Here is a 10,949-nt window from a genome sequence, read left to right as displayed (position 1 = left end):
TAGTATTCCATTGTGTAGATGTACCACAGTTTTTTAATCCACTCATCTGCTGATGGGCACTTAGGCTGTTTCCAAATCTTAGCTATGGTGAATTGTGCTGCTATGAGCATAGGGGTGCATATATCCTTTCTGATTGGTGTTTCTAGTTTCTTGGGATACATATGTACCAGAGCGTTTTAATCCACTTATCTGCTGATGGGCTGATGGGCACTTAGGCTGTTTCCAAATCTTTCTTTTTCTAATTTATTTTATTTTTTTTTCTTTGTTGATTAAGCTATTACATATGTGTCCTTATCCCCCCATTACCCCCCCAACCCTCAAAAAGTATTACAAAGGGTATTACATATGTGTCCCTTTTTTATCCCCGCCCTTGACAATCCCCTGGCCTCCCCTACCCCCCAGTGTCTTGCGTCCCTTGGTTATGCTTATATGCATGCATACAAGTCCTTTGGTTGATCTCTCCCCCTTACTCCCACCCTCCCCTACCTTCCCTCTGAGGTTTGACAGTCCAATCGATGCTTCCCTGTCTCTGGATCTGTTTTTGTTCATCAGTTTATGTTGTTCATTATATTCCACAAATGAGTGAGATCATGTGATATTTATCTTTCTCTGGCTGGCTTATTTCACTTAGCACCGTGGTTGGCAAACTGCGGCTCTTTGGCCCCTTGAGTGTGGCTCTTCCTAAGCCTTAGGAGTACCCTAATTAACTTAATAACAATGTACCTACCTATATAGTTTAAATTTTAAAAATTTGGCTCTCAAAAGAAATTTCAATCGTTGTACTGTTGATATTTAGCTCTGTTGACTAATGAGTTTGCCGACCACTGGCAGCATAATGCTCTCCAGTTCCAACCATGCTGTTGCAAATGGTAAGAATTCCTTCTTTTAGACCGCAGCATAGTATTTCATTGTGTAGATATACCACAGTTTTTAATCCACTCATCTGCTGATGGGCACTTAGGCTGTTTCCAAATCTTAGCTATTGTAAATTGTGCTGCTATGAACATGGGGGTGCATGTATCTTTTCTGATTGGTGTTTCTGATTTCTTTGAATATATTCCTAGAAATGGGATTACTGAGTCAAATGGAAGTTGCATTTTTAGTTTTTTGAGGAAACTCCATACTGTTTACCAAAGTGGCTGCATCAGTCTGCAATCCCACCAGAAGTGTATGAGGGTTCCTTTTTTTCCATATACTCACCAGCACTTGCCATTTATCAATTTGTTGATGATAGCCATTCTGACAGGTGTGAGATGGTACCTTATTGTTGTTTTGATTTGCATCTCTCAGATGATTAGTGATTTTGAGCATGTTTTCATATGTCGCTTGACCTTCTATATGTCCACTTTCAAAAGGTATCTATTTAGATCCTTTGCCCATTTTTTGATTGGATTGTTTATCTTCCTTTTGTTAAGATGTATGAGATCCCTATAAATTTTGGACATTTGACCTTTATCGGATATAACATTGGCAATATGTTCTCCCATGCAGTGGGTTTTCTTGTTTTGTTGATGGTTTCTTTTGCTGTGCAGAAGCTTTTTATTTTGATGTAGTCCATTTGTTTATTTTCTCCTTATTTTCCATTGTCCCAGGAGCTATGTTGGTAAAGATATTACTATGACATATGTCTGATATTTTGCTGCCTATGGATTCTTCTAAGATTTTTATGGTTTCCCATCTTATGTTTAAGTACTTTATCCATTTTGAGTTTATTTTATGTATGGTGTAAGTTGGTGGTCTAGTTTCATTTTTTTTTTTTTGCATGTATCTGTCCAATTTTTCCAGCACCATTTTTTTAAGACACTGTCTTGACTCCATTGTATGGTCTTGCCTCCTTTGTCAAATATTAATTGAGTATACTGGCTTTGGCCGATTTCTGGGTTCTCTGTTCTATTCCATTGGTCTATATGTCTGTTCTTGTGCCAGTACCAGGCAGTTTTGGGAACAGCAGCTTTGTAATATAGCTTGATACCTGGTATTGTGATCCCTCCAACATTGTTCTTTCTCATGATTGCTGCGGCTATTAGGGGTCTTTTTGATTCCAGATGAATTTTTGGAGAGTTTGTTCTAGATCTGTGAAATATTCTATTGGTATTTTAGTGGGAATTGCATTGAATCTATAAATTGCTATGGGTAGTATGGAAATTTTAATGATGTTGATTCTATCACTCCATGAACACAGTATATTCTTCCATTTGTTTATGTCTTTCTCTATCTCTTTTTTCAATGTCCCGTAGTTTTCTGAGTGCAAGTCTTTTACCTCCTCAGTTAAGTTTATTCCTAGGTATCCTAATTTTTTGTTGCAATGGTAAATGGGATTGTTTTTTTAGTTTCTCTTTTTGTGAGTTCATTATTGGTGTATAAAAAAGGCCATAGATTTCTGGGTTGTTAATTTTGTATACTGATTCATTTCCAAATTCATTTATTAAGTCTAATATATTTTTGATGGCGTCTTTAGGGTTTTCTATGTACAATATCATGTCATCTGTGAATATTGACAGTTTTACTTTTTCTTTTCCAATTTGGATGCCTTTTATTTCTTCTTCTTGTCTCATTGCTATGGCTAGCACTTCCAGTACTATGTCGAACAGGAGTGGTGAAAGTGGGCATCCCTGTCTTGTTCCTGATCTTAGGAGAAATGGTTTTAGATTTTGTCCATTGAGTATGGCTGTAGGTTTGTCATATAAGGCTTTTATTATTTTGAGGTATGATCCCTCTATTCCCACTTTGCAGAGAGTTTTTATCAAGAAAGGGTGTTGGATTTTGTCAAATGCCTTTTCTGCATCAATTGATATGAATATGTGATTGCAGTCTGTTTATGTGATGTATCATCTTCACTAATAAAAGACAAAGATGCTAATTGACTGTAACTTCACTACACCCTAAGGCACGCCCACCAGCCAGTCAGTGTGACTATATGCAAATTAACCCAACCAAGATGGTGGCCGGCAGCCACGAAGCTGGAGCAAGCAGGAGGCCTGGTTCCCCGGGCGATGGAGGAAGCCAAGCTTCCCACCTGCCCTGAGCCAACTGTGGCCTCTGCTAATGGCAACAAAGTTTCAATTATAGAAGCTAAATAAATCCCAGATTCCTGGTTCCAGCCAGCCTCCACTGGGAGCTTGGGTGGCTGGGGGTTGTGGCCAGCCTGCAAACAGCCATCAGCCCCTCACCCAGGCTGGCCAAGCACTCTTATATAATAAAAGGGTAATATGCAAATTGACCCTAACAGCAGAAAGACTGGGAATGACTGGTCACTATGACACACACTGACTACCAGGGGGCAGATGTTCAATGCAGGAGCTGCCCCCTGGTGGTCAGTGTGCTCCCACAGGGAGAGCTCTGCTCAGCCACAAGCCAGGCTGATGGCTGCCAGTACAGCTGTGGTGGTGGGAGCCTCTCCCACCTCCTCAGCAGCACTAAGGATGTCCAACTGCACCTTAGGCCTGCTCCTCGCTGTCAAGTGGACATCCCCCAAGGGCTCCCGGGCTGCCAGAGGGATGTCTGACTGCCATCTTAGGCCCAATCCCCCGGGGAGCGGGCCTAAGCCAGCAGGTGGTCATTCCCCGAGGGGTCCCAGGCTGCGAGAGAGCACAGGCCGGGCTGAGGGACCCCCCCAAGTGCACAAATTTTTGTGAACCGGGCCTCTAGTGTTTATTGATGTGCAGCCTTGCATCCCTGAAATAAATCCCACTTGGTCATGTTGTGTGATCTTTCTAATGCAATGTTGGTTCCTATTTGCCAGAATTTTGTTGAGGATTTTAGCATATGTGTTCATCAGGGATATTGGCCTGTTATTCTCTTTCTATGTAGTGTCTTTATCTGGTTTTTGGATTAAGGTAATGCTGGCTTCATAGAAAGAGTTTGGATTCCTTCCTCTTGAATTTTTTGGAATAGTCTTGAGGAGGGTAGGTTTAGTTCTTCTTTGAATGTTTGATAAAACTCCCCTGTGAAGCCATCTAGCCCAGGGCTTTTAGTTGCTGGAAGTTTTATTATTATTATTATTATTATTATTATTGCTTCAATTTCCTCCATAGTTATGGACCTATTCAGATTTTTTCATTCTTCCTGATTGAGTTTTGGATGATTGCATTTTTTTAGGAATATGTCCATTTCTCCTAGGTTGTCCAGTTTGTTGGAATAGTGTTTATTGATTTTAGAGAGAAAGAAACATCAATTGGTTGCCTCCCTGCTGTGCCCTGACTAGAGATCAAATCCATATCCTAAGTATGTGCCCTGACCTCGAATCAGACCTGCAACCTTTTAGTGTACTGGATGATACTCCAACCAACTGAGCGACCTGGCCAGGGCGGTTTATGTGTCATTTTTATATTTTAAGTTTAAAAGCCTCAAATTCCTTATATATTTCTTTAGATTGTAAACATCTTCAAAGCGTTTACCAAGTCCTGTATTCCTTATGAATTTTCTATGGTCTCCAGCAAGGATAGGATCCAGTAATGGGCTTTCAGATTTACTAGTATAATGTCTGATAAAACTAGGACAGCAAAAATGAAACAATATTGAACACTTATTAGTTAACCAGGAAATGGCAGTTGTTCTCATTTTTCTCCCTAAACTTACTTAACCACTTTATTGGCTTTCTGTTGCTGCCATAACAAATTACTACAACAGTTAATAGCTTAAACAACACATTTATTATCATACAGTCCGTGTGTTTCGTAAGTTCTTCACATATCTCAGTGGACAAAAGTCTAAATGTTGACAGTGTCATTTCTTTCTGGAGATGGTAGGAGAGGATCTATTTCCTTGTTCATTTGGTTGTTGGCAGATTTCACATCCTTTTCATTGTAGTACCAAGGACCCTACATGCTACCCCTTTTTAGTCACACCTTTCTCCCACCACAAACCCTGGTACCCATGATCTAGTCTCTGTCACTGTAGCTTGTCCTTTTCAGAATGTCATATGAACAAAATCATATAATATGAAACATTTGTATCTGACTTCTTTCACACAGCATGTCTTTGAGATTTATTCAAGATGTTGCATCAGTTGTTTGAATCTTTATGATTATTATTCCATTTTATGGATACATCACAGTTTACTTAGCTACTTATCCACTGAAAGACATGTGGGTTATTTATGGAGATTATGAATAGAACTGCTATTAACATTTGTGTATATGTGGGGGTTTTTTAAACATGGTTTTCATTTCTCTAGAGTAAATACATAGAAGTAGTAGTGTTAAGTAATGTGTTAAGTGTATAATGTTTTAAGAAAATACAAAACTGTTTTCTAGGTTGGCAGTATCATACCACAAGTAATGTATGAAAGATCCACTTTTTCCACATCCTCACAATGTTTGATTTTACCAGTTATTTTTTACTTCAGCCATTCTAATAGGTATTTTTTAGAGTAGCTGTTGTTTTCACTTGCATTTCCCTAATGACTGGTAAATTTGAACATTTTTTTAAATATATTTTATTGATTTTTTACAGAGAGGAAGGGAGAGAGATAGAGAGTCAGAAACATCGATGAGAGAGAAACATCGATCAGCTGCCTCCTGCACATCTCCTACCAGGGATGTGCCCACAACCCAGGTACATGCCCTTGACCGAATCGAACCTGGGACCCTTCAGTCTGCAGGCTGACGCTCTATCCACTGAGCCAAACCGGTTTTGGCTGAACATTTTTTAATGTGTTTATTTGCCATCTGTATATCTTCTTCAGTGAAGTGTCTGTTCATGTCTTTTGTTCATATTCTAATCAGGTTATTTATTTTACTTTCATTTTATTGTTGTTTTCAGTATTCCTTGTAGTTGTAGTAAATATTTCCCCCAGTCTGTAGTTTGCCTTTTTATTCTCATCCTAGTTTTTCACAGAGAAAAACTTTTAGATTTTGATTAGGTCCATTTTACCAATTTTTTCTTTTTTTATTATGCTTTTGGTATCGTGTTCAAGAACTCTTTACTTAACCCTAGATCACCAGAATTTTCTCCGTTATATCCTTCTCTTTTTTATTTAGATCTATGACCTATTTTGAGATAATTTTTTTATAAGATAGAAGAAGATTGAGGTGAGGTTCATTTTTTTGAATATGGATGTCCAATTGTTTCCACACTGTTGAAAGACTATCCCTTTCTCTATTGAATTGCCTTTGTACCTTTATTAGAAATTTGTGGGGATATATTTATGGACTCTGTTCTATTTATCTGTGTGTCTGTCCTTTTGCCAATATCGATAAGATTATTCTAAAATTCACATGGAAAGGCAAAGGAACTATAATAGTCAAAACAATTTTTAAAAAGAAAATGTTGAAGGAATAACATTACTTAATTTTAAGAATTACTATTAAGTTACAGTAATAAGATATGATATTGGCAAAAGGACAGACACACAGATATATATATATTTTTCCCATTTTCTTTATCCATTTATCACTCACTAGAGGCCCTGTGCACGATTTCGTGCACCAGTGGAGTCTCTCAGCCTGGCCTGTGGGATTGGGCCAAAACCGCCTCTACGACATCCTCTGAGGGGTCCCAGATTGTGAGAGGGTGCAGGCCAGGCCAAGGGTGCACGATTAGGGCCAGGGAGGGATATGGGAGGTTGGCCAGCGAGGGAGGGACCGCAGGAGGGCTCTAGGGTGTGTCCGACCCATCTCGCTCAGTCCCAATCGGCCAGACCCCAGCAGCAAGCTAACCTACCGGTCAGAGCGTCTGTCCCCTGGTGGTCAGTGCACATCATAGTGAGTGGTTGAGCAGCCTTAGCATATCATTAGCATATTACGCTTTGGTTGAACAGCTGATTGAACAACCAGATACTTAGCATATTAGGCTTTTATTATATAGGATGGACACTTTGGTTGTTTGTATGTCTTGGCTATTGTGAATAATTCTTCAATAAGCAGGGAAGTGCAAATAATTCAGATAGTCATTTCTTTTCCTTCAGATATGTATCCAGAAGTATGATTGCTGGATCATATGGTAGTGCTAATTTTTTAATTTTATTTTTTAATTACAGTTGACAATGTTGTATTAATTTTAGGTATACAATATAGTGATTAGACATTTATATCCATGTATCCATATTGATATAAATAATAAACATATACATGGGAAGAGGGGAAGAACTAACTAAAGTGATAGTTCTATTTTTAATTTTTTTAGGAACTTCCACACTGTTTTTCATAGTGGCTGCACCAATTTGCAATCTCACCAACAGTGCATGAGAGTTCCCTTTTCTCCACATCTTCACCAGCATTTGTAAGCTCTTGTCTTTTTAATAATAGCCATTCTGACAGATATGAGGTGATATTTCAATGTGGTTTTTATTTGCATTTTTCTAATGAGAAGTAATATTGAACACACCTTTTCATGTATGTGTGGGCCATTTGTATATCTTCTTTGGAAAAATGTCTATTCATGTCCTTTGCCCATTTTTAAATTGATTATTTGCTTTTTTGCTTTCCAGTTGTATGAGTTCCTTATATATTTTGAATATTTATTCCTTTTCATATCTATGGTTTTCAGACATTTTCTTCCATTCCATAGGTTGCCTTTTTATTTTGTTGATTATTTCTTTTGCTGTGGAGAAGCTTTGTAGTTTATAGTCCCATTTTTTATTTTTATTTTGTTGCCTGTGCATTTGTTGCCATAAAAACACACACAACAATGCTGAGACCAGTGTCAAGGTACTTTTTCCCACATTTTCTTCTAGGATTTTTATTGTTTCATGTCATATTAAAATCTACAGTCCATTTCAAGTTAATTGTTGTGAGTTGTGTGATAGGAGTCCAATTTTATTCTTTTGCATGTGAATGTCCAGTTTTCCAACACCATTTATTGAAGAGATTGTATTTTCCCCCCTTGAGAATTCTTGCTCCTGTGTCAAATATTAGTTGATCACTATATGCAGGAATTTACTTCTGGGCTCTCCTTCTTTTCTATTATTGGCCTATGTGTCTGTTTTTATGCCAGTAACATACTGTTTTGATTACTATAGTCATGTGGTATAGTTTGAAATCAGGAAGTGTGATATATCCTGCATTGTTCTTACCTCTTAAGATTGCTTTGGCTGTTCGGGGTTTTTTGTGATGCCATATAAATTTAAGATTTTTCCTATTTCTGTAAAAAATATACATTTGGGATTTTGATAGGGATTGCATTGAATCTATAAATGGCTATGAGTAGTATAGACATTTTAACAATATGAATTCTTCCAAATATCGTGAACACAGGATATCTTTATATATATTTGTCTCTTCTTCAGTTTCTTTCATCAGTGTCTTATAGTTCTTAATGTACAAATCTTTAACCTCCTTGTTAAATTTATCCTGTGTATTTTTTTGTTGTTGATGCTATTGTAAATGAGACGTTTATTTCTCTTTCAGGTGGTTCATTAGTGTGTAAAAATGTGGCTTATTTTTGTATGTTGATTTTTTTTTATACTGCCATACGTCTTTTTTGTTCGGTGCTTTCTCTTTCAAAATAAAGATAATGAACATGTTTTGTGAGATTTATACCTATGTATTCATTTTTTGGAAGGAGAAACTGTTGGAAATATTTTATTTTTAATTAGTTTCCATTTGTTTGTTTTTTCCATTTGTTCATTGTTGTTAAATAGTAAGCAATATGACTGATTTTTATGTGTTGACCTTGAATCCTGTGAATTTGGTAGTTCTACAAATTTTTTTGTAGATTTCCTTGGGAATTCTATGTAGATAATCTTCTCAAATACAGACAGCTTGATTTCTTTCTTTCTAATTTGTATATCTTATATTTTTATTGATTTATTACAAGTTGTCAGGAGTGGTGAGGGTGGAGATTTTCCTTTTTTCCCATTTTAGAGGGTAAGTATTCATTTTTTTACCTTTAAGAATAATGATAGCTATAGATTTGTTTATTTTCCTCTTATCAAACTAAATTTTGATTCCTAGTTTGCTGAGAGTTTTCATCCTGAACAGATGCTGAAATTTTTTGAAATTTAAATGCTTTTTCTCCTCGCTTGATATGATCATGTGTTTGTGCTTCTTTAGCCTGTTAATACGGTAAAATGCATTTTCCAAATATTGAACCACCTTTGGGTTCCCTAGTAGAAAGCACCACTTAGTCTTTTTTTTTTCATATATTGCTGAAATTGACTTGGTAATGTAATACATGGTTGAAGATTTTTGAATCAATGTTCATGAGAGATTGGTCTATAACAGTGGTTCTCAACCTTCCTAATGTCGCGACCCTTTAATACAGTTCCTCATGTTGTGGTGACCCCCAATTTCATTGTTACAAATTGAACATAATTAAAGCATAGTGATTAATCACAAAAACAATATGTAATTATATATGTGTTTTCCGACGGTCTTAGGGCGACCCCTGTGAAAGGGTCGTTCATCCTCCAAAGGGGTCGCGACCCACAGGTTGAGAACCACTGGTCTATAATTTTCTCTCTTTTTTGTACTATTGTTATATGTCTTTGGTATCAAGGTAATCCTCACCTCATAAATTGAATTGGAAAGAGTTCCTTTCTTTTTTATTTTCTTGAAAAGATCGTTTATATTTAGTGCTATTTCTTCTTTAAGTGTCTAGGTCTGGAGTTTTGTCTGGTTTGGGCTTAAGGGAAGGTTTTAAACTACAAATTCAGTCTTTAAAATAGTTATAGGAATACTTATGATAGCCATTTTATCTTGGATAAGTTTTAGTAGCTTCTAGTTTTGAGGAATTGATCCATTTAGAAGTTTTCAAATTTATGTGTGTAAAGATGTGAACCTTACAAGTCTGCTTTTAAGAAAATAGCTAAAATTACATAGTACTTACTATGTGCCTGGTATACTATTAAGGATATACTCTATTAATTTAATCCTCACAACCTATCCTAAGAGGTACTGTTATTAATCCTCCTGATTTATATTTTGTAAACTAATTATGTACTGACTCACAGGTTGCTTAGTGGGCATATAGAATTTTTCATTTTAAGTGTAAGTAGCTACAAACAATGTAATATCTGACACATTGAAAACACTGACTTTTTTTCTATTTATTTTTTTCTTTTTAAATTTATTGGAATGGCATTGGTTAATGAGATTATATAGGTTTCAAGTGCTCATTTCTATGATACATGATCTATATATATTGGGTGGTAGTAAAGGATATCAAATATATGATGATGGAAGACGAGTTGACTTCGGGTAGAGGGCAAACTTACTATCTGTCATTTAATACTTACTATCAGTAATTTTTTAAAATATGAATAAACTCTTCTTTAAGAATCAGAAATGCATATTATAATGTTTACTACTTGAACACATAGTAGCTCCTGTATTATTTTTTAATATCTGCTGGCTTTGTAGTGGTATTCTCTTTTCATTTCTAATATTAGTAAATTGTGGCATCCCTCTTTTTTGTTAGTCTTGCTGCAGATTTGTCAATTTTATTGATCTCTTCAAAGAATCAGCTTTTTTGTTTCATTTTTTTTCTCTATTTTGTTTTTAATTTTATTGTTTTCTGTTCTTTATTACTTCCTTCTCTTTGTGCTGGGTTTCTTTTGCTCTTCTTTAAAAATATATATTTGTATTGATTTCAGAGAGGAAGGGAGGGAAAGAGAAATAGAAACATCAATGATAAGAGAATTGTTGATCAGCTGCCTCCTGCACGCCCTTGTACTGGGGATCGAGCCCACAACCTGGGCATGTGCCCGTAACCATAATCAAACCCAGGACCCTTCAGTCCGCAGGCTCTATCCACCGAGCCAAACCAGCTAGGGCAGTTTCGCTATTTTTTTATGTTTTAACACAGATGCTAGAATTTTGATTTGAGACTTTCTTTTATACCTTAAGCATCCTATATAATAAAACCCTAATATGCAAATCTACCGAACCGTGGAACAACCAGTTGCTATGATGCACACTGACCACCAGGGGCAGACGCTTAATGCAGGAGCTTCCCCCTGGTGGTCAGGATGCTCCCATAGGGGGAGCACCACTCAGCCAGAAGCTGGG

The 10,949-nt window shown here is 36.7% G+C and overlaps 1 protein-coding gene and 1 long non-coding RNA gene across 8 annotated transcripts in view; both read left to right on the top strand.

Annotated features, from left to right (window-relative positions):
- LOC106727864 overlaps window positions 1-10,554 on the top strand; it is a 14,476-nt gene extending 3,922 nt beyond the window's left edge. Inside the window, exons 2-3 of the long non-coding RNA XR_001364112.1 lie at window positions 6,671-6,677; window positions 10,543-10,554. This is a non-coding gene — a long non-coding RNA (uncharacterized LOC106727864). The remainder of the gene's footprint in view (window positions 1-6,670; window positions 6,678-10,542) is intronic.
- The window catches only part of ZEB1 (zinc finger E-box binding homeobox 1), a 276,709-nt gene that overhangs the window by 209,448 nt on the left and 56,312 nt on the right, over window positions 1-10,949 (top strand). The window contains exon 1 of one of the 7 annotated variants that reach the window (XM_014547961.1): window positions 7,203-7,221. The exons of the other annotated variants lie outside the window; for them this stretch is intronic. The gene's annotated coding sequence lies outside the window, so the exon portion shown is untranslated. Of the gene's footprint in view, window positions 1-7,202; window positions 7,222-10,949 lie in introns of those variants that run through there. 7 annotated transcript variants of the gene reach the window in all.

This window comes from Myotis brandtii, unplaced genomic scaffold, assembly GCF_000412655.1.
Source record: "Myotis brandtii unplaced genomic scaffold, ASM41265v1 scaffold49, whole genome shotgun sequence".
Classification (NCBI taxonomy): domain Eukaryota; kingdom Metazoa; phylum Chordata; class Mammalia; order Chiroptera; family Vespertilionidae; genus Myotis; species Myotis brandtii.
The sequence above is the reverse complement of the archived record's forward strand: the minus strand, read 5'-3'. Positions and strand labels throughout refer to the sequence as shown.